Source organism: Narcine bancroftii, chromosome 7, assembly GCF_036971445.1.
Source record: "Narcine bancroftii isolate sNarBan1 chromosome 7, sNarBan1.hap1, whole genome shotgun sequence".
NCBI classification, from domain to species: Eukaryota; Metazoa; Chordata; class Chondrichthyes; order Torpediniformes; family Narcinidae; genus Narcine; species Narcine bancroftii.
In genome coordinates, this window is record NC_091475.1 from 163,932,140 (window position 1) to 163,954,600 (window position 22,461).

At 37.9% G+C, this 22,461-nt stretch overlaps 1 protein-coding gene across 1 annotated transcript in view; it reads left to right on the top strand.

The window, feature by feature from the left end:
* Window positions 1–682: 682 nt before the first annotated feature.
* The window catches only part of LOC138739315 (PC3-like endoprotease variant B), an 827,554-nt gene continuing 805,775 nt past the window's right edge, over window positions 683–22,461 (top strand). The window contains exon 1 of the mRNA XM_069891108.1: window positions 683–760. The gene's annotated coding sequence lies outside the window, so the exon portion shown is untranslated. The remainder of the gene's footprint in view (window positions 761–22,461) is intronic.

Consider the following 22,461-nt stretch of genomic DNA (forward strand, 5'->3'; position numbering starts at 1 on the left):
TCAGGAAGTATTAGGAGATATGATTTTGTGTGAGACTGGTATCCACAAGTAACCATTCTCAGCCTTTGCTTATATTCACCAGCTTGTATGAATAAGGGAAGAGACCACAGCATTGTTGTAGATTGGACAAATCAAGTTAGGAGAGCTAAACAGAAAGTGCTCCTTATAGGCAGAGAGTATAATTGTGGAGGTTAGGTACTGTTGTCTACAGCTGTGTGTGTGTGAGACCTGGTTATCTTGCCTATTTTTGCCCTGGGGTTAAGGACAACTTCTCAGAGGCCAGAAAAAAACTTGGAGTGGTAAGGGGAAGTTCTAATTATGTAGATTACAAGGAGGATCTGCTGAAAGAAAATGAAGGGGGCTGTGTAGAAGAGTTTAAAAACTCCAAATGTTGGAAGTTGGAAAAGCCTAGCCGGCCAGGGTTGGAGATAATGCATACAAGTTGAACCTGTTAACTGCAGGAGTGATATCTCTCCTGGCTGGTCTTCAACAGTCAAAAGTCTTGAAATAAGAGTTTGTTCATCAAAAAACTGGTTAGAAGGAGTGTCTTCACCTGGAAGTAAATGAATCTTTAAAAATCTCTGGCAACACAATCTGAGAAGGCTTTTATTCTATTAAGTGATAAAGATAAGATTGATTTTTGCTATCTCTCCTTAATCCCTCTGTAATTCTGTCACAACAGTGTTCACTCTGCTGGCAGCTAGGACCTGCTGAGAGGACTGTCCCACCTTGGACTCTGCATCATACCCCTTCAGCATCAGTATGTATTGAATTGGAATGTTTATTATCATGTGTATCAAAATATAGTGAAAAACTTAGTTTTGTGGACTATACAGGCAAGTCAACAGGTATTACAAAAAAAATGAAGAGTGTAGTTTTATATAGAGTTAAAATGGTAAGTTATTTATGAGATTAAGAAATTCACTGGTGAATGGTCTGTTTAAGAATTTGATAACAGCAAGAAAGAATTTGTCCTTCTACAAGAAAAACGCAAGAGCATTACTTCTACCTCTTCTTCCTTATTTGGTTCGGCTGATGCAACTTCAAGATTGGATAAGACCTTTACCAGGTTAAGTTTTCATTGTTAACAAACTGCTGTAGTTGAGGACTGTGCAATAGCTAGTCTATAAACAGGCTGATTTTGAAATGGTGCAGGAAATACAGGATTGTTGTCATTGGAGACTTCAATTTCTCTAATATTGACTGACACTTCCTGACTGCAAGAGGGATGAATGGGGCTGAATTTGACAGGTATATTCAAGGGATTCCTGACACAATATGTGGACCAGCCCATGAGAGGAGAAGCCGTACTGAATCTAATTCTGCGTAATGAACCAGGTCAGGTGGTGAACCTCTTGATAGGTGAGCATTTTCGGGAGAGTGATCACAACTCCCTGAATTTTAACATAACTATGGCTAAGGATAAAAGCATACGAATTAGCAAAGTGTTTAATTGGGGAAGGGTTAATTATGATGGGATGAGGCAGGAGCTAGTGAGAGTAAACTGGAAACAGGTGTTCAAGAGTGAAAGCATAGAACTAATGTGGAGGAAGATTAAGGGCCATGTGCTGTGTTCAAGATTGGTTTGTCCCACTGGGACACGGAAACGTTGATAGGAAAAGAACAGCGGTTGATGAAACAGGTGATGCAGCTGGCCATGAGGAAGAAGGAAGCATACATTAGATATAGGAAGCAAGAAGGGCTTATGAGAAGTATATGGTAGTCAGGAAGGAGATCAAGGATAGTAGAGCTCAAAGGGAGCATAAGGCCTTGGGATGTAGGATAAAGGAGAACCCCAAGACATTCTATGTACAGGTGAAAAACAGAAGGATGACAAGAATGAAGATGGGATGCTAATAGATAAAGGAGCTAATATGTTCCTGGAGGTTGGGGAGGTCCTAAATGAATATTTTGCTTCACTATTCACAAGTGAAAAGGATCCGAGTGAGGTCAGAATATAACAGGCTTGTGTGCTGGATGATGTTAAGATTAAGGTGGAGGAAGTGTGGGACCTTCTTAAAAACATTAAGATTGATAAGTTCCCAGGGCTGGACATGATACACCCCAAGTTCCTGTGGGAAGAGAGGGAAGAGATAACTGGGGCAATGGCTATGATCTTTGAGTTCTCTTTGGCCACAGCAGAGGTGCCAGGGGATTGGAGAATAGGAAATTTAGTCCCCTTATTTAAACAAGGGAGAATTCTAGGAATTGTAGACTGATGTGTCAATTATTGGAGAGGATTCTTAAGAATAGGATTTGTGATCATTGGAGAAGTACAGTCTATTCAAGGATAGTTAACATAATTTTGAAAGATGTGCCTCATAACCCTGAGTTTTTTTGAGAAGGTAACAAAAGAAATTGATGAGGGTAGGCTGGTATGAGGTCTATATGGATTTTAGTAAAGCATCTGACAAGGTCCCCATAAGAGACTCAAAGTCATGAGGCATTGGATCCTTGAAACCTTAACTGTTAGGATTTATATTTTTTAAAAATTGGTTTGCACATAAAAAGCAGAGAATAGTAGTGGAAGGAAAGTATTCTGCCTGGAGATCTGTAACTAGTGGAGTTCTAGAAGGATCTGTTCTGAGACCCCTCCTCTTTGTGATTTAAAATTAAAAAAAAAAAAAAATATATATATATATATATATATATATATATATATATATATATATATATATATATATATAAAAAATACATAAATAAAAATTACCTAGATGAAGAGGTGGAAGGATGGGTCAGTAAATTTGAAGGTTGGAGGAGTTGTGGGTGGCACTGAAGTTTATTGTAGGCTACAAGTGGATCTAGATGGAGTTCAATCTGGATAACTGTGAGGTGATGCATTTTGAATGTATAAAACAGAAGGCTGGGTACAGGATTAATGACAGTTACTTAAAAATGTGGATAAATAGAGGGACCGCATTCAAATCCATGCATCCCTCAAGGATGCCATGTAGATTAATAGGATAGTTAAGAAGACCTATAGGATGTTGGGTTTCATTAATAGGGGGAATTGAGTTCAAGAGTCGAGAGATCATGTTGCAACTCTACAAATCTCTGCTAAGACCACATTTAGAGTATAGTGTTCAATTCTGGTCACCTCATTATAGAAAGGATGTGGAAGCTATGGAGGATGCAGAGGAAATTTACCAGGATTCTGCCTGAATTGGAAAATAAGTCTTATGAGGTGAGGTTAGCAGAACTTTTCTCTTTGGAGCTTGAAATGATGAGAGGATACTTGATAGAGATCTACAAAATTATGGCTTTTTCCCAGGGCATGAATAGCAAACACCAGAGGATGTGCACGAAGTGAAGGGAGGCAGATTTAGGGAGATGGCAGGGTTTTTTTTTTTTTTAATCTCTTACCAGAGATGGTGGTGGAGGCTGAAACATTAGGGGCATTTAGACAGGCACATGGATGGAAGAAAAATGGAGGGTAATTGGATAGGGAGGGTTTAGTACTTTTTTTTAAAAGGAATATGGATCAGTATAACATCACGGGCTGAAGCACCTGTACTGTGTTGTAGTGTTCTATGTTCTATATGTTGTGCCTGAAAAAGTTGATTTGGTGAAGCATTTGCATCCCCACAAAATATAATATTTTAACATGCTTAACTTCATTACTTGCTATCCTCTTACCTTGTTGGAAGGGTTTATGCAACATTTCACCTTCATAAACAACTGCTGAAATAACTGGACTAGGCTTCACTGTGAGGTCCTTCATTTATCGTTTTAATAAACTCCACGACTCAAAGCTTTGTACAATTAATTGGTCTCTTTGTCTCCATCACTGTGTTATCTACACCTTTGGGGCTCAAATACAAGCAACATATTGATAGTTTCTGTCTAATTTAATAAAAATTACCATCTAAAATTAAGCACAAAACCAAAAAAAAACCAGTGGAAAGGCTTATTTGCTTCACATTTCAATATATGGGTGAAAATGTGGTTGCAATAAAAAAAAATTAAAATACAATATTTCTATGTTCTGAATTTTAAATCATCCACTTACTCACCTGTTCCCCATTACCCCTTACTGTAATTCCCCTGTTATTCAAAAATCTATCTGAGCCTTAAATGAACATAAAAGCAGCCTCAACTGATTCATTGGGCAAAGATTTTCACAGCTTCACTCGTTTCTGGGAGAAGCAGTTCATCCTTGCCCATTTACACTCCTGAATCTTGGTGTTGTCCCTGAGTTTCAGACTCGCCTGTCATTGGAAACAATCTCCCCTTTTCTCTATTATATTTTTAATTTTAAAGATCCAGCATGGTAACCGGGCCTTCCAGCTCATACAGATGTCCCCTACTAACCCTGGATGAATGTGGGAAGAAACTGGAATACTGGAAGAAACCCATTGCAGACCAGACAAGCATTACTCTTTACAGACAGTGCTAGATTTAAATTCAGGTTGCTAATGCTGCAATAGCTGACTGGTCGTGCACTAACTGTGCTGCCCTAATACACCAACTGTGCCACCTAATCCTTTCATCATTTTGTCCTTCTATGGGATTGTCCTTCTAAACTCCAAAGATCCAGCATGGTAACAGGCTACACAATCTCTTATCAAAGCTATCCCCTCATTTATGGGACCAGACTGGTGAATTGCTTCCAAAAGCAGTCTTTCCTTAATCTTTTTTTTCTTCTTTTTTCTTTCTTCTTTGGCTTGGCTTCACGGACGAAGATTTATGGAGGGGGTAAATGTCCACGTCAGCTGCAGGCTCGTTGGTGGCTGACAAGTCTGATGCGGGACAGGCAGACACGGTTGCAGCGGTTGCAGGGGAAAATTGGTTGGTTGGGGTTGGGTATTGGGTTTTTCCTCCTTTGCCTTTTGTCAGTGAGTGCGGTCTTAAAGGGACCAGAATTGCACATACTACTTCAGGGGCTGCCCCACCAATAAGGTTGCAACAGAACCTCTCTGCTCCTAAATTCAGTTCCCCCAACGTGAAGTACATAATCCTATTTGCTGTTGCGATCATCAGCTGCACATGTGAACTAACAAAAGAATCTTTTCTGAAGGAAAAGGACTGAATTAACAGTCTAGCAGCTTGAATTCTGACTTGATTATGGAAGATGATAAAGCTCAGTTAATGATCTGCTATTTTTTTCTCCAAAATCTTTTGCTACAATGACCACAAAATTCATGGATTATGATAAAAAGAAATCTGTTTGGTTCCCTAATATCCTTCAAAGGAAGAAATCTGCCATCTTGCCTGAGCACCAGACAGTTCACTTTTAGTGCTCTTTAAAATAGTTTAGTAAGCCATTCATTGACTGATCGAAGGGATATGACTTTTTTAAGAAAGGGTCATTGTGGCCTTTCCGGAGAATCCACATTCTGAAAACTAATTTAAGAAAAAACAAATTATTTGAGAAAATAAATTACTATAAACTGTTATAAGACTTTAAATACAGTAATTTTCAAACCTTCAGTTCAAAATTGCCACCTTTTTTTAGTTTGTGGTATGGAATCCCTCATCCAGATCTAAAAATTCCATATAATTCATAATCAACTGGAACTGCATGTTCACTGCAGAATTTTCTAATGAACGTTTCTGGGGGTGAATTTACTGAGAAACCTGGTGCCTTTTCTTTTTCTTAATCTGTTAGATATGCTTGAAAGCATCCATTTCCCTCGGTATCCTAGCTTTGATATTACTGATGCTTTCCAGATCACTATTGGTTAAGAAGCTGCACAAGAATAATGCCTGGAACTAGAATCTCATTGTCTTGCCTTGAAGATCTCACCAGGTTGGTGTTGCCCATTGCAATACTATGTTGGCACCAGGCAGTATGCATCTGCAGGAGATTGTCCAGAAAGTCCACATCATATTTGATAAGCCTTGCCTTTGCAGCTTTCCAGTTACTCTTTGTCGCCTGAGACAATTTGCCATTGCAGAAGAACTTCAAATCTTTCTGCTTCCATTGAAATTTAAATGCCATAGATGATGAAAATGACTATAGAGATATTCCTTCCAATGTTTCAATATTGTTGAATATGTTCTCAGGGATAAAATACATCAAATTCTCGATCAAGCCACTGAATCCAGTGAGTAGCTCATACCTTTATCCAGCTCCAGCAGAGGCTGTTTCATTTTCTTGACAGATAACTTACCTGTTGATGTCATAATTTTCTGACTTGGTGTTTTCTCTCCTGAGGAATTCTACAGTCTCCCTTCTTCCTGGTCCTTTAGTATTTCATACTGTAATAGTCATCCGAAAAACCTTAGATGCCTGGCCCACAGGAAAAAGAATCTGAGTTGGATGTGATGCCATGTATGTACTCTGAGAGTATATCTGAACTTTGAGCTATAGACTGCATCTTTTATTATAATTTTGATTTTTGCTATCTCCTCTTCATTGTAACTTGATGTTTAGTTCTGTTACACCATCAGTTTTCCATAGTAATACATATGTATTCATATGTGAATACATATGACCATGTGGTCATAATTCACCCATGGGACTCTCCTTGTCCAACATCACTCTAATCCTTGCTTACTAACTAGGTCATCCAATAGCAGTATCATTATACAGCTTGGAAATGGGCCTTCTGCAGTTGCCCACCTGAGCTAGTCCCATTTCCCTGAGGTTGGCCATATCCCTTTAACACTTTATAAACCATGTACCTGTCTAAATATTTTTTCAATGTTGGGACTTAACCTGCCCTATACATTCCTCTGTAGCTTGCTCCATATTTGCACCCCCTCTGTGTCCCAAAGTTCCTTTGAAAATTTTCCCACTCAACCAAAATGTTTCACCACTAGTTTTACACTGTCCAAGGTTAGAGAAAACTCTGTAACCATTCACCTTATTAATGTCTCATGATTTTGTATACCTCTTTCAGGTTATCTTCATATGCTCCATGATAATAGGTCCCCAATAATCATCTTATAACTCAAACAATTCAGTCCCACTAACATCCTCATTTTTTGTGCATCCTTTCTAGTTTAATAACATCCTTTCCATAGCAAAGCAAACAACTGTGCTGTTTTCTAAATGTGGTCGGATGTCCTGTACAGCTGTAGCATGTTGACCCAATTCAATTCCCTGCCATTGAAGGCATGCATTCTAAAGGCTACCTTCACCATCCTACCTAGCTTGCTGGCACTTTCAGGGATCTATTGACCTGCACTTTCAAGTCTCTGTTCCACAACACTTTGTAGGACTCTTCATTTCACATGTACATCCTGGCCTGGTTTGACTCACCAAGTCAAGTTTAAGTTCATTCATATTTATGTGCACCTGATATCACATACAACCATCAGATTTTTTTCCTGCATGCCAGGCAGTTATTGGTAGTGTAAAATGTACTCAAGAAAAGATAAGTATGCAAAATAGAGAAATATTAAGAAATTTAATTAGCAAATACAGGGAAAATAATTATTTAAGGTTAAATAATGTGCAAATGAAGAGTCCTTAAATGAGTCTGAGGGTGGAGGGGTAGCAACTGTTCCTGAACATGATACAAGACTTGTGGCACGATCACATGATAGTAGCAGTGAGATCAGAGCAGGTCTTGGGTGCTGTGGATCCTTGATAATTGGTACTGTTCTCTGACAGCAGTGTTTCACGTCAATTTTTTTCTCTATTGTGGGGAGAGTTTTGCATGTGATGTACTGGGCTGTATCTGCTACCTTTTTCAGAGTTTTCTGCTCAAAAGTATTGGTGCCCCCAGACCAGGCTGTGATGCAGTCAATCAACACATTTTCCACAATACTTCTGTAGAAGTTTACCAAGATTTCCATGTCATATCAAACCTCTACAAACTCCTGTGGAAGTATGAGTGCTAGCTTGGTTGCTTCACAATTACTCATTTAATGGGCCCAGGAAAGGACCTCTAAGATAGTGACTGCCAGGAATTTAAATTTGCTCACTCTCTTCACTGCTAATTTCTCCCAATGATCAATAGATCATCCATATCTGACTTTTCCCTTCCTAAATTTTACAATCGGCTCCTTGGTTTTGGTGACATGAAGTGCAAGGTTATTGTTAGTAAACCATTTAGCCAAGTTTTCAATCTCCCTCCTGCATGCTGACTTGTCGCCCTTCTTTATATTTCACAGTCCTGTCTCAGTTGATCAAGATCTTGGTGTTATCTGAGAAAATCTTTCTCATTGTCCATGAAACCACCAATTTTAGCATCATTTACAAACTTGTTAATCATGCCACCTACATTCTGATCTGGAACTTTAATAGAAATGTTGAACAGTGGACGTGGTGCTTATTTTTCAGTCCTTGTTTTTTTAAGTATATATCCTGTGTATCAGAATTCCTGTAATAACTCCATGTTCTGTAGTTTCCAGGTTTTTCCTTGCAACCTTTCTTAAATTCACAACATTATCCACTCTCTGCTCTTCTGGCACCTCTGCTGAGGCTAATGATAAACATTTTTTTCCTGGGAACCTGCAGTTTCTGACCTAGCCTCCTACAATGTCATTAAATACATTTGATTAGGCCCAAGGGATTTATCTAACGTACATTTTAATACCTCCAGCACCACCTCTGATATGAACTCTTTTGAGCTTCACAGTTCCCTTGCATCAATGTTTTTTCCTCCCTGCTACTTACAGATGAGAAACTCTCATTATGAACCATTTTCTGAACTCCATATACAGATTACTTCATTTCATCTTTTTTTGGTTCCAATTCAGTCAACTTGCTTGAGTGCCAATAAACTGCAACACTTGAGAGACCAGACACTGAAGTTTCCATCTGATTGGAATGAATGTATAAATACATTGGCTTTAGGCCTTGCATATCCAATCTTTTGGGATCTTCTGACTTTGAAAAAGGTGTCGTATAAACATGGTCTTCCTTTTTGAAATGGTACAACTGCTGTCTACCAGCAATCCTATAGTTGTATCTGAAAATTCAAACACAATTCAAACATTATGGGCCTTCCTGCACATTTGAAGGTTAAGGTGCTGGCAACAAACTGTTTAATGTATAAAAATGTGTTATCTTAGTACAGAAACTGAAAGTATCCTTCACATAAAAGAACATTGACTATTATGCTACAGTCAATTTGTGTGAGTAATTGATCAGTCATAAGGCAGTTGGATGCTTTTGCAACAATTTAATGATTGAATCCTGTTGAAGATACAGGTGCAGTAAGGCTTTCATTTGTTTTGTGCTTTGATTGTAGAGCACAAACATATTTGAAATGAGAGAATGATAAAGGTGGGCAAGTTCTTAGAGTTGAGTCTTTATCTCACAGTCTCACATTGTCATTCCTAGAATTCTGCATTCCCCAACATCTTGGAGCCTATAGTAAAATGAAGAGCCAAATTCCTCATTGCAATGGGGCACTGTCGCCCTACATTTGAACCAAACCAACTCATCAACTGCACATTTTTCAGAAGCAATGCTCCAATGGCTATCCAAAAGCTATATTCCATGTCAGTTCAAAGTCCAATGTTCAAATTCGTCTAATAATTTTCCCCAGCTCCACTTTGTCCCTTGATTTTCATCTATTTTGTTAGCTGTCTTTCCTTTTCTCTCTCATAATGTTAAGAGCAACTGACTGCCATTTAAATCCATTTAAAATTTTGATTTAGCATAATATTTGCTGCAATGTCCAGATACTTATGTTCAATTGGATCTATTTCTTTACATTTCAATTGATGGGTGAATTTCCAATATAATTCCTAAGACCAAAGGCACAGATAGGTAAATGATTTTATTCCTTACAATGCAAATTTCTACGAAGATATTAATCAGGAATAGGTTGAATAGTTCCAAATGTTCCCTACCATTGTACTCAGATCAGCCATGATCTTTTGTTCAATCTCATTTCAGTCTACCTGTGGTAAACTTTCACTCTTTCTTAATTCTGCCTTTAAAACTATTTCAAAACTTTGTTTCCACTACCCTTTGATGAAAATAACTCTCAACCTTGTGGGTAACATTTTTCACTCACCTATCAAAAATTAGTCATCACTTATTTTTAAACAGTGACCACTCTTCTGCCAGAGGAATTGTCCACTGCACATCTGCCTGGTCAAGATGTCTCAGGATTTTCTGTATTTCAATCAAGCTCCTCCTTTCTCTTAGAAACTGCAGCAGAGTTTCTCCTGCTAAGCAGATACAAATTCATATGGTCAAGCTTTATTTTCTGATCAGATAACCCTCAGCAGTCAGCTCAGTTTATTTTGGGCTAACTCAACAAGCTGATAACTCTGCCACTACCACCAAGAGAAAGCAACATTTGCCTTTATTATGCAAAGTAACAGAGCTTTAGAAATGTTCTTATTCTATACTTTCATCTATGTTTATTCAGTATTTTTAGTGCAAAATTAATTAACTCAAAACATTAACAACTTCAGTAACATCTCTGCTTGAATGGCTTGTGTTTGCTGGAGAACAAATAGCAGATCGAACCCATTTGTGCCATGACTCCTGAGAACCAGGTATTGGAACTGGAATTTGAGCGGATGCTGAGGGCAAGAAGGGCCCTGGGTTCTGGGGCTTTCTCATGTCGGAAGTTAATATCTGGGCTCTGTTCGCTGACAGTTTGAACTGAACTGGAGTCTTGTGCTCTGCAGAGACTGCAGGAATGCTGGAAGCAAATCCACAGACACTCAATGACTTGGAGGGGACTCTCTTTTCTCTGACTGTAAGGGGCAGCAGGCAATGCTAATGGCAAATCCTTGTCTACCTTATGGCAGATGAAAGGCAATATCACAATTTAGTTTTATTAGATGACAATAAATAAATTGTATTTGATCTGAATTGATTATCTTGTACATTTACTTTTGCGTTAAGAAGTTATTTCACACTTCGAGTTAATTATTTTCTCATTTTTAAGAAGTTGATCTAGTAGTGACAAAAAGGACGGCACAGCATATTAGAATCAAAATTTATTGTTATGCACAAGTCATGAAACTCTGTTTTGCGGAAGCATCTTACAACATTACTATAAAATATAAAATTAATAGTGCTCAAAAAGTAAGGCAGTGTCTTTGGTTCATTGACCATTCAGGAATCTGATGGCAGTGGGGAAGAAGCTATCCTTTTGCAGTTGAGTGCTTGTCTTTAGGCTCCTGTACCTTTTCCTGATGGTAGCAGAGTGAAGAGGGCATTGCCTGGCTATGGTGAGGGTTAGAGGCTGCTTTTTTTAAGACACTGTTTCATGTAGATGTCCTCGATGGAGTGAAGGCTGGTGCCTATGATGTTACAGGCTGAGTTAACAACCCTCTGGAATCTGTTCTCCTCCTGAGATTTGGAACCTCCATACCAGTGATGCAACCAGCCAAAATGCTCTCCACAGTACACCTGTAGAAGTTTATGAAAGTCTTCGGTGACATACTGAATCTCCTCAGACACCTCACAAAGTATACTAGCTGGTGAGCCTTCTTTATGATTGCATCAACATGAAGGCTCCATGTCACTGAGTGTCTGTAGATTCGCTTCCAGCACTCCTCCATCCTCTGTAGTGCTCAAGACTCCAGTTCAGTTCAAACCATCAGATGTTGACACCCAGGAATTAGCAGTTAACAATCCATTATCAACACCAGTGACAGGGGTTCTAATCAGACACTATCTGTAAGGAAATTTTGTTCTCCCTGTGCCTGCATGAGTTTCCCTTGGGAGCTCTGGTTTCCTCCCTTTAAAACTTGGGTTGCAGGTCAATTGAGTATAATTGGGTGGCCTAGCCTCGTAGGCGAGAAGAGTCTTTTATTCTTTTTTTATAAAAAAAATTGGTGACACACAAGATCCACCATGTTGCTGCAAAATTTATGACCTATTCACAGGCTAATTTAAACTAGCATTTTTTTCTTTGTAACCTATACCTTGCCAAGTTTTGAAATGACTGTAGTTAAAGTGGGTGGGAACTACAGTAAGAGAACAAATAAATTACCATTGCAACATAATCTATAAGGATCTTACCTCTGTTTGTGGCTCCAATATCTTTCAACCCTTTTACATCTTCACAAAGATTCTGACTCGGGACGCTTGAGACGATTATTAAGGTGGGAAAAAATTGATTTTTAAATACTGAACCTCTTAGTGAAAATACTTGTACAACAAGGTAAATCTTTCCTTTAAATGCTATTTGTATAAGTAAATATTAAATGCATTGTTTGTAAATAGCATGATCTCTGCATGTAGTAATGATAACTTGGGACTAATTTCTGTGGTCTTATAAATATATTATTCCTAAAATTGTTGATGACTACACTGACTCAAATTAACATTTACTCTTGCATGTAGAGCTACGTTGGAAACCATTTTATTGTGATATGCTTTTGTTATCAGTGTCTGAATGTGATGAGGCTCAAGTTATGTTAGTGTAGGATATCATATGCCATACATAAAATGAAATTTGGTTCTCTGCATGATGAGCTATTGGTCTTAGCTGTGAGGAAGAATAGATTTCATGTAATGCTTTCTCCAAGAGATGGAACATTGAAGGAGTTCTAGCTCACAACTTTTGAGGAAAATGGATGAAAGAGAAGAGTTGGATTATCTTTATAGCTGGTTCTGAAACTGCCTTATGCTAACCATGCCATCCTTTTAGTTATGAGATCAAGTTCTTTCACAATGAGAAAATACTCAATACTTTGTAAATGTGAGATAACTCAAAATTAAACATACAAGACAATAAATACATTATTTCAGATCAGATACTATTGTCATCTAATAAAACAGAATTGTGATATTACATGAAATTGCTTTTTGTCTGCCATAAGGCAAATATTTTCCATTAGCATTGCCCCTTGGTCCTAACAATCATAGAAAGAGAAACAGAGTCCCCTCTGAATGTCTGTGGATTTGCTTCCAGCACTCCTGCAGCCTCTGCAGAGATCAAGGCTCCAGTTCTGTTCAAACCATCAGTGACCTGAGCCCAGATCTTTATCCAATCTCCATGTTGCCATTGTATGCTTCTCATAGTTCTCTTCATCAGTGGCAAATGGGGGCAGCTTGGAATCTCAGCAAGAACCACTCAAAAAAGTGTTATGCAACTTGCAATAAAATGAACACATTAAAATTCTATCTTTCTGTCATTAAAATTCCAGGTATATGACTCATTTCATTTTGGAGTTGAACACTGTGAACCTGTTTCCTTGAAATTATTAAAAGGGGTGCAAAGGATAACAGCATCAAGTTTTACAAAACTGTTCTATATCCATGATATATGCATTGGCCAATATAAATTAATTTGCATTAATAGGCTGCTTGATATAAAGAAGACTTTATTATCAAAGTACAAAGGGTTGACATTTTGTTGCTGATTAATTGGAGATAAGAAGGGTTGTTCACATTGGCTCAAGTTTTATTCTGTTATATCAGTAATGAGGATATGCTGTGACTTTGGAAACCAATCGAAATTGAGGATCTTGGTGGACTAAGTTCATAACATTCAGTATGGTGGGGGAGATGGAGACAGACTCAAGACAGAAGAGTTTGAGAGAAGGGAGAGGATGAAATGGGAAGAATGCAAAGTGAAATGCTTCATTCAAAAGGTTTTCTGGGGGACTTCTGCAATATGCTCATTCCATTATTTTCTGTAACTGCATCATTAACCAGTCAGAATCAGGTTTGTTTTGCTCATGGCACTGTAAATATGGACATGGTGAATTGCAATGTCTCTAACTCTTTCCCAGCCAGGATCTGGGAAATAATCAGGAAGTTGTATATTCTGTACTCGCAGTCACATCCATCTCCTTATCCTTGTGTGGGGTGTAGCAGGGCCAGGGAGAAAGGGGATTTTCTGGTTGCATGATTCCCAAGAGTGCAAATGTCATTGACTGCAACTACATTGCATTGAAGGCATCACTCAAAAACACATGAGGATTCAAAACAGGAAGAGATATTAGTCCCTTGATATGCACCTTGTTTATATCAATGGCAAAAGAATGTTTTAGTCAACCGTGCAAATGTTCAGGATGAAATATTCATTATGCAATAGTTCTTGTAGTTCAATCAATTTAAAGTGACTGAACCAAAATCTACTTTGGAACAGACTGTGTCAACCATCAACTAATCTAAAACTGCACACAAGTGGGATCCTGGAAAATATGAGATGTCTTTTGCCATCCACAATAGCTCAGACAAAATTGCAGGTGTTTGAATTTCAAAAATACTGCAGATGATTGAAATCTGAAATAAAACCAGGAAATATTTGGAAATACTCAGCAGATTATGCAGCAGTTTGTTTAGGGAAACAATGAATACATCTCAAAGCACCGTTATGCAATATCTCCTCAACATAACTATAAAGCTAGAGAAATTGTGTTTACAGCAGTGGTTTTCAAACTGCCCCTCCTCCCAAACTCTTATTCCACTTTAAGCAATCTCTAAGCAATAAGTGCTCTGTTATTAGTGAGGGATTGCTTAAGGTGGGAAGGGAAAGTTGAGAACCACTGCTCTAGACTCAATTGTTTCTGAAATAATTTGCTTGAGAAAAATTGTCATTGGCCCATTTCCTTTGAAGTTATGAATCTGTCCACATAATGAGTCAATTAGGTATGATTAAAACAGTGGTTTTCAAACTTTTCTTTCCACTCACATACCACCTTAAACAATCCCTTACTAATCACAGAACACCTATGGCATAGGGATTGCTTAAGGTGGAATGTGAGTTTCGGGGGCAGTTTGCAAACCACTGTCTTACAGGAAGTAGAATGGGAGAGGGAATAATTAAGGTAACTGCAAGTATGTGAACTTGTGATCACTAACATTTCTCTGAGAAGAAATGGAGAGATCAAGAGCAGGACAGGATGAGATCAAAGATGGACTATAAGAGTATAAAGAGGGGAGAAGTTGGTAGTAAAGCTATCAGAGGAAAGATGAGGTGTTCTCTGCTGAACTGCTAGCACTCATCTGAGCAATGTAATGATCTGCTGAGGACAATTTGCTGGAGCATATAACACTGCTAGTGCCCTATAATGTAATCCAAGCTAAAGGATACAAGTGAAGCCATTTGAGTTATGCTTGTTAGTGATAGCTGATGTGATCAGAATATCCCGTCTCTCTCTGGCCTTGCTTGATAGTTGAGCCCATGAATATTTGACCAGTGTTGGCCCACTTCAAAAAAGCAGTGGACAAGGTTGAGAGATGGCAAGATCTACATAAAATCAGTTGGTGCTGGAATCTTCTTTCTTTTTAAAAATATTTTATTGATTTGATTGAGATAAATATTGTATATTGTCTACATATTAGTTACATAACTATATAAAGCAATACAGAATATGAATCATTAGCGTACACAATGCTCAAATAAAGTAGAAATTCCCTTATAAAAACCACCTCCTATTTGAATATTACGGCATGTTCATTGTCATCTAATGAACTAATCTACTTATAATGTAAAATAAATAAAATCAGTTGGTGTTGGATTTTATTTCCTTCATTTTCTCAAATACTTTCAGCCAACACACTAACCATTAATTGACCAAATTTATCAGCTTGCAATTGTAGCCCGTCCATTTCAGATCCTCATTCATGCCCTCTGGAGCAGAAGACATTTGAAAGCTATTAAGTGTCATACTAATTCAATGATGGTGAGATGCCTTTTTAATCCTCTTGCTCTGAGGTTGTCACCTCTCCATCTGGCAGTTGATGGGTATCAGCCAAAAGAATGGTACAAGGACATTGTGAAGGTCCAAAGGCAAGGAGAGGTGCTTGCTTGGACCATTTGCAGTTAGTATATCAGAGGAGATTGTGGAATGGAGAGATGAATATACTCCATGATCTCTGTGTTTTCAATGCCAGAGGCCATTGACTCTACTTGAGATGTTCTAATAAAATTCTCTTCCCCAGTACACTGATCATTGAAGTTGTTCTTGTCTCTCTCCTATTTGTTTGTTCTACATCACATTTGTACCAGCTTCTTCATTTGGAAAGAATATACTTAAAGCTTCCAAAGCTATATATCTAGAGATGTAAATCAGAAATAGATGTTTGGCACAAATCTTAATTGAGATTTATTGTTGGGTGATATTGTTCATTGCATGAACCCATGTGTAAGGTTGGTGATGTAGGCTGATTGTCTTCTCTGGCCATCATCCTACTCATACGGCCAAAGTTTTTCTTGTAAAACGTTAGAGCTTCACAGACTTGAGGCCTGTAAGAGAGGATCCCACTAACCTTGTCCACTGCTTTTTGGAGCCCTGCCTCAGTTTTCTCCATAAAGTTATGGAATAATTTCCACTGCCACTTGCATCTCCTTTTACAGATGTGGAAGCATAGCATTGATCTATGCTGAATAGATTTGAAGTTATCACCCATGAACCCAAATGATGCAGATATGTCCTAAGGTAATATATACAATGATCAGCAATATCTGGACACTGATTTCATGATAATGAATGGAGCTGAACCTTGTGCATTCCCTTCCCCAGACTGATCCTGTCATTGATATTAAAAAAATGGCAGCACTCCCGAACAGCAGTGCTGCTGTTACCCAGGAGAGCAGTGAGTGGAGCCTCAGTGCTGCTCGGCAGCGTCCAAGTACCTGGTCCTAATACTGGTGTCTTGCTACAGACTTTAAATTGCTTGTTAAAGGAGCCAATAATGTTTTTATTTAAAATCCTGAAACTGCAGCATCTGTACCCAAGATAGTAGCACCTGTGCTCAGCAGTAGCCACAAGGGGTTGCAGACACTAGGGGAGCAGTGGATCAGCACAGTGCCCCAGAAATGGGGAGAACACCCCCTGGTGAGAGGCAGAAATAGAGGAGGTGACCCTACAGGATGGTGACCATGGCAATGGACCAGCAAGGTGCTCAACGGTTGGAGGATGCATGCACACTGCAGGTGGTCAGCAACTTGCAAATGAAGGACTAACACAGGCTGTGGGCTGTTGTCAACTTGTACTGGGAGGACTCATACAGGATACGGGCTGCTGGAAACTGCCTCTATACCCTCGAATGGTGGAACATTTAATGCGAGTTGAACCTTTTGATCACGTTGAATGTTTATTCAGTTTTGTCAGCAATATTGGTTTAGTGCAGAGACTGCCATGAAACAGTTCAATGCACTGGAGACAAGTGATTATGTCAACACATCATCCTGCCTTCACTTCTATAGATATGTGTTGTGGAACTGGATGTACTTTTTTGTCAAAATGTTCTACTGCAGGTATTAGCCTGGCATCTACCCAACAAAATGAAAGTTTGAAGATGATAGAAAGTGCAGATGTTAGAATTTTGAACAAAAGACCAGCATGCTGGTAGAAATCAGTGAGTCAAATAAGCATCTGTGGAGGCAAAAAGGTGTCTGCAAATATTTTAAGTTTAGATTCTGCATCACAACTGAGAGGAAAGAAGAAAGATTAACAGTACACACCAATCCAAGGAGGGGGTAGGATATGTTGGTAGGTGATGTGGAGCTAGATGGGGAAAGAGCTGATGGACAGATGGAATTGGGTGAAGGATGGTGAAGAGGAGGAGATGAGAAAGATGGAGAAAAATAAACTGTGGAAAGAAAGGTGAGTGTGTGGGTTACATGACATTGAAAAATACCCATGACCAGTCAGGTACCCAAGCAGAATATAATACGATGTTCTTCCAATTTGTATGTCTCTCATTTCACCATTGCCCTCCCTGCAATCCCCAGCAGCAATGTTCTTTTTTAAATTGTGGTGAGAAGTATTCAGTTAAGAACTCTCAAAGATCTCTGGTTTCCTGTAGATTGCCTATTTGGTCCCTCATGGCTCTTTCCTTAGCTCCCCTCTTGTCTTTTAAAATACTTCAATAAAGCTTTGAGATTTTCCTTAATTCTGTGCACCAGTGATATTTCAAGCCCCCTCTAAAATTGTTTTCAAATAATTATGCTTTGCATTCTTTTTTAAAAATTCCACCTGAATTTGGAATGACGGTGAAATAAATTCAATTACAATTATTAAACAAATATGCCTATCAAAAGAATTCACTATTATTTCCCTGAATAATTCCAAAAATGGATAGAGGGAAGGTTAATGTGCATTTGTTAATGTGATGATTTAGGTTTACCATTTTCTTTCCTCAAGGTCATTGACCATCAAGCACCCACATTTACACCAATCTTACCTGAATTGATTTTCTTCTCCTCTTCCCCCCCCCCCACCTCATCAACTTCACAGCCTCCCCTCCCCCAACCTCAACTTAACATTACTATGCCTCACAACTTTGGAATATGGTAGAACCACAGATCTCCCAGGTGAAACCGCACTATCATGGAGAATGCATGTTTGAAGGGCATTTCAATGCAATGAATAACATTGGTAAAGAAGAACAGATCAAAGCTTTAATTCACAGGGGATTCAACAATATTAATGCCATCACTGAGATGTGTTTGAAGGACAGGCAGATAACATCCAATGGAGAGAAATGGACAGTCAACATTTTGGTTTGCAAACTTTATCAAGACTTTTCTGGATCTTATCTAAGGTGGAAAGGGGAAAAGGCAAGTTTTTTAAAAAAAAAAGAGGGGAAGAGCTGGGGACGAGCCAAGAGATGATAGGATACTGAATAAATGAAAGTAGAGACAAGTAGGGGAGGAGACCATGGAGGGGAAGGAGAAGAGGTAGCAGGAGAAGTAATACTAGGCAAGGAAAATGATAAAATGTTTATTGTCGTTAACATTGTACAGTATCCATATGCCCCAAAATTCTTACGTGCTGCAGGCAAGCAGGTATTTGTTTTAAAAACCAGCTGCAATAGTGTACATAATTGAATTAAAAGAGGCAATAATGACAAAAGGCAGACAAATCATAAATATTTACAGAATTCCGCATGCAAAAACAAGTGACTTTGCAATAGTACATACACCTTTTGTGGTGTCAAAGCAGCCCATGAATAACAGGGGAGGTTCAAGAGCTGTTGAAAAGAAACTATTCTTGAACCTAGAGGTGTTAGTCTACAAGCTTCTATTTCTTCTAATCAAAGGTAGCAGTGAGAAGAGGTTGTGACCGGGGAGATGGGAATTTCTTTAAGGTGTTGGCTGTATTTTTTTTAATATTTAGAGATTCAGCATGGTAACAGGCTCTTCCAGTCCATGAGCCTGCACTGTCAAAATACACCCACATGACCAATTAACCCCATATGGGTTTGGATACAAGAATGCAATCCCTCACATAGATCCATTTAATGGATGGGAGGTCAGGACCTTTTATGAACCTGACTATGTTTGCTACCTTATGAACCCTTCTGTGTTCCTTGTCATTTGAATTCCCAAACCAGGCTGCAATACAATCAGTCAAAATCGTTCCACTGTGCACTTGCAGATGTTTGATAGATTATTCAACAAGATGCCAAAGTTCCTCAGACTCCTTGGAAAGTACAGGTGCTGCTATGTCTTCTGAATGATGCCTCAACATGAATGGGAAATGAGAAAAAGGAACAGGCAAAAGATAAACAGAAACAGTGGAACTGGATCAAGGAGGGTAGGGGTGGAGTAGTGAATGGTTTGCCTTTGAAAAAGGAGAGCTTTTGATGCAGCATATGGACAGACCAACATGGGAAGGAGCCATGCTGGACCTTCAGGAATAAAGCCGGTCAAGTAGAAGGGATGTTAGTGGTGAATCATTTTGGACACATTGACACCAACTCTGTGAAGTGGTTATCAGAAAGAATTGGGATGGACCAATAATAATGGTCTTAAAATGGGCTAAGGCCAATTTTGTTAATGATAGGAAGGACCTGGATAATTTACATGCAAGCAAGTCTACATCTGCACTGTGTGAAACATTCAAAGATGAAACAGAAAGAGTCCAAGACCAAAATGTTCCTGTCAGGGTAGAAGGTGGACTAACAAGAAGAGAGAACTTTGGATGACGAGTTGAGGCTTGACTCAACTTCATCCGTGTGCAACCTGAGAAATTATTTCTTAAACCTCCAATATTTATCATGTTGCGCAAAACCTTTTGGAGCAACTCTCCAGAAACTCTCTAAGCCAAAGTAAAATCAAAGAATGTCAAACACACATTTCTCATTTTACTCCTGAAGCTTGCAAATTGAACTGTGCAAGTTTCGACCTTTTTGGGGTTTTTGTTTGCAAGTTTTTGAGAAAACTGCTATTGTATTTTTCAATTCAGCATTTAGGGTTAGGGTTTTGATTTTTACAATATTGATTTGTATTTGAAGCTTTGTTATTTTAAAGTTAATATTCTCTTGACAAAAGATCTTTCTAAACTGTGCCATTAGTACATTATTGCGTTAACTTTTGATGGTTTGCAAATAAGCTTGAGTAGAAATGCAAGCAGGAGAAAACACTTATGAAACAACCTGCATCCAGATTGTCAATTTTGCCTCAAGCAGAAATGCTTGGCATCATAAGTTGTTTCAATCACAAAGATGTTTCAATATTTTAATGTGACTTGTGTTAATGCCATGTAATCATATTCACCAGATTTCTAATCCAAGAGAGGGCAGGATAATTGACTACCTTTAGCATCTCAAAACTGGTTGTAATATTTATAGATGATACATTCCAAGTTCTAATATTTCCCAATTTCAAAACTTGTCATCTTCAAAGAAACATAAGCAACAATATTTTGAATTACTATCTTATTAATCCAATAAATCAAACTTCATAGTTGCAGCTTTAAGTAGCTTTAATTCATTGATAAAACAAATAAACATTTTGCATTGAGATTTTCATAACCATGAGTAAACAAAGCATACTGTATAATAATATAACGATATTCCACTTTAAATAGATACAAGATGAAATAAACAAAAGAAGATGAATTCAAGGAAAAGAATCTCGAGATTACACCTTTGTCATGATTCTTTGAAGAATGAGATACAAACTCTTGGTTCACTCAGATATTACGACATATGATGTCATAGCAACTATGGTAACACTACAAACAACAATTTTTCTTAAAGGGTTAGGTGCAAAATTAACAAAAAAATAAAAGCAAAGTTTTAACCTTTACATTCTGTCCCCTAATTATTATAATAGACACTAATGACTAATACATAATAATTACTATTACAGATATAGAAGTGAATGTGATAAATATAAGATATGAAATAAAAACTTTCTGCTTCTTGTAAAAGACAGATTTTAGTAATAGGCTTAATAGTAACAGTAAAGGTAACCAGTCTTGGTTTTAATTCAGACTTGCCGATCAAAACCTTTTTCATCCGGAACTGTTTCCATGATTTTCCCCAGCAACCAAGTACTTCTTGATGCAGAATCATCCATGGTAATTGCAATGCCTCTACATACAAAATTGTGTTTAGCTTTAGAACATTTGTTTTCTTTCTTGTAATAATGAAAGATATTCTTTAATCCACCTTTTCCAAAATAAAAATAAACTGCACTTGCCTCCATTTGTGCCTTGCAAAAATATTTTCTTTCTGAAATTGACCCAGAGGCATTAAAGGTCTAGATTTAAGTAAGAGATGATTCTGTGTAAGTGCTTTGATGTCGTTTGCATCGACAGAAATTTTTGAATTTGGATGACTATTTAAAATACCGTCAGTCTCACGCAATACTGTCTGAAGATGGTCATAATTCTGAATTTGACGATTCAAAATGGAATTAAGAATTTTCTTGATTGATCTAATCATCCTTTCCCATGCATCTCCATGATAAATATCCTTTTGAAGTAATGCTTCATGAATTTGATATTGATTTCCATTTTGAGTTGCTTTTCATAACTTTAGTTGAGCTCCTGTAAAGTTAGATCCATTATCAGAACATAATTCCTTTAAGTGACCACATCTGGCAATAAAATGTCGAAGAACATTAATTTTTTTTAAAGTCTGTATAAAATGATGACACTACTTCAATATGAATTGCTCTTGTAGTTTAACAAGTAAAAATAATGCTGTATAATTTTTCCTTGTAAAGAACCAAAATAATCAACTCCCACAAATGTAAATATGAGTTCATCAGGTGAAACTGTCTTGTGGACCATGTCACCTGGATTATCCATTTTTTTTAAACATATCTCCATTGATTAGCATGTAAACTTTCTCAATCTCATTAATTTTATTAGTCACAAAGGTACGAAACCTCATGGTTTAGTTATTAATATATTTAAGCACTGATGTGGTATCAAAACAAAACAGAATTTGCTAACTCCATCTGTAATTCTCATTTTAACACACTATCTATTTTGCTCGTCAAAGTAGCAGCAGTCAATTCCATTCAAGGTTTAATGACTGGCATCTATGGAGCCACTCTGGCTTTTCCCATTACAAATCCACAATGTGGTCCACAATGCGGTCACTCTTGGTTATTTTGCAGTACTAAATAGCTGACAGTATCATAACCACTTTCGCATGTGTCAGCAAAATGGTGTAACTGAGCAAATGTAGCAATTCCAAAGTCTGTAGGTTTAAAACAACTGTTGATTTTGTTACAAGCCCAGAGGACTCCAAAACGTAGCAGCAATAGATATTCACCAAGACAAATGGTTACTTAAACAAAAGTTGCTTTTAATTATCTTTAAACATGAAAACAGAATCATACTTTAACTGATCACTATTGACTTGACTAACCTAACAACCCCACTCTAATT